Raw genomic sequence first — 2394 nt, forward strand, 5'->3', positions numbered from 1 at the left:
GCAGGGAAGATAGATAACCATAGGAAAGATGTCAGTAGAGGGAGATCAGCTCACATGCGAAAAGAAGTTGTTCCTGAGTGCCCATCTATGTCCAAGATGTCCACAAGTCATCAAGAACATGCAGTGTAGCCAAATGGTGAGAGTCCTGTGTCCTTATTGTTTGCTGTTGACCTTAAAGTAGGGCCTGCCCCTTGGCGTGGACACTGAGATTGCTAGGAAATGGCCCTCAGAGAGCAATTACCCACTTTGAGGTAAACATTAGTCCCTGCGGTGTCCATAGTACTTAAGCTGAGACACCAGGACCCTAATGCACAAAGAAAGTAGGCACTTGAGGCCCTATGCACAGGTCTAGGACACTGACCCCTGTGCTGAGTTCTACCATGAGGATGCCATCAAGATAGCTTGACTGAGAGTCATGCCCATTTGATCCATGTAAGAAAATGGATTTCACATTAACATACAATTCCTGAACATAGTCTATGGGTTTTTTTCACCTAACTATATCATCTTGGTGGCACATTGCTCTATCAATAAACCAACACTGATTGGTCCATCATTGTACAGGGACATTGAGCAAGGGCCACACATTGTGTGGAGAGTGTGGTCAAAATGGGGCATCACAGTTGAGGTTGGTCATGAGTGTACACATCTTTTCATTTCAATTTTCAAACCCTCACATGAGGACAGAGTGTGTGAAGTCTGTGGAGATGAAGATCAGCATCAGTAAACAGGACTTCAGTTCCACCATGCTCTGTGGCACTGGGTATAGATAACAAGGCACCTGAGTTCTTAGCAGCAGATTGGCTTCCCTGCAGAACCATAAGTTCCACAGCAGGTGGGCAAATCATCTCTTGCAGTCATAGAACAGGGCAGAAGTAACCTATTCAGAATCAGCCTTTATAAAAAAAATCTAAAAGGAGCTAAAATGATCTACACTTCACAGACCAAATAATCATTGGCCACCTTAAGTTCTAAATCCTCCAAAGTCCTTGAACTCTATCAATATACACATTCTCAATCCCTCACAAAACCTCACCCACTTAGCATAACAGCAAATTCAACAGTCTCAGCACAACTCAAGATTTGAACAACTTCTAGAGGACATCAAGCTATGATCTGATGTCATCAGAGAGGCCTCCATGGGCAGTTGATGGGAACAGATACAGAGAACCACAGTCAAACATTAGACAGAGAGAGAGACTAACATGGAGATCTCCATCAGGTCCTTCCCTTTGTAGCTCAGGGAACACAAGGAAGACAGGGGAGTAAGAATTATAGGAACCAGGGGGGTCAAGAACACCAGGAGAACATGACCCACAGAATCAACTAAGCAGGGCTCTTAGGGGCTCACAAGCACTGAAGAGACAATCATTGGAACTGTGTGAGTCTGCACTGGTCCTCTGCATGCATGTTATAGTTGTTAACTTGGTGGTTTTGTGGTAATCCTAACTGCAGGAGTTGGGGCTGTCTCTGACTCTTCTGCCTGCCCCTGAGACCCTTTATCTCCTACTGGATTGGCTGGCACAGCTCTAATATGAGGGTTGGTGTCTAGTGTTATTGTATCCTCTTTGCCGTGTTGGGCTGATGTCTCTGTGAAACCTGCTTTTTTATAAACTGACATGGAGTAGGCATTGGTGTGAGATGAGGGAGGTATTAATAAGAGTGAACGGAGGGGAAACTGCAGTTTAGATGTATTAAAACATTAAGAAAATAAGAATAAATAAAAAATAAGTTATATGAGCTTCAACTATATCTGATCTTTCTAGTCAATTTTCCATAAAGGGATAATATTGTGATATAAAACTTAAAAGCAATCAAAGGGTCCTCCAACACTGGCGTAAGAAAATCTCATGGTTCAAATCAAGTGACCATGTTTGTAGCATATAAGACTCAAAACTGGGGCTAATCACTTGATGAGAAACTGATACTTTTGACCCTCACTGACCTGGGGCAGTAATTATCCACAGAGGAGGGCACCCGATTATTCCAGTGATGAGGTGTGCCAGTGTTACCATGAACCTAGTAACTGATGGTGCGGCTGGTGGGAACTGTTTTCCATCTGTGGAAATATGCTTGGTGGTTGTACTGGTGTGATGGTCACACTTCTTCATTTACCAGTAGAAAAAGGAGCTATAGGGTAAATAACTTGAGTGGGGTTTACAGCCCTGTATCTTGTCTGTCCTCTGCCCCTTGAAGCTGGCCAGCCCACTCCATCTCTGGTATGGCACAGAATACAGGAGGTTTTGATTTCTGAAGATCAGAAGGCACAATGGGCCAATGTTTAAATTTTTATTTCAGAGGCAGTTGTCGGATTATCTCCTATCCCACCCCAAATAGGAGAGAGGGCTCAGAAGAAAACTGAGGGGAAGCTTCTCACTGAAGCTCTAGACAAGC

This window comes from Microtus ochrogaster, unplaced genomic scaffold (assembly GCF_000317375.1).
Source record: "Microtus ochrogaster isolate Prairie Vole_2 unplaced genomic scaffold, MicOch1.0 UNK596, whole genome shotgun sequence".
NCBI classification, from domain to species: Eukaryota; Metazoa; Chordata; class Mammalia; order Rodentia; family Cricetidae; genus Microtus; species Microtus ochrogaster.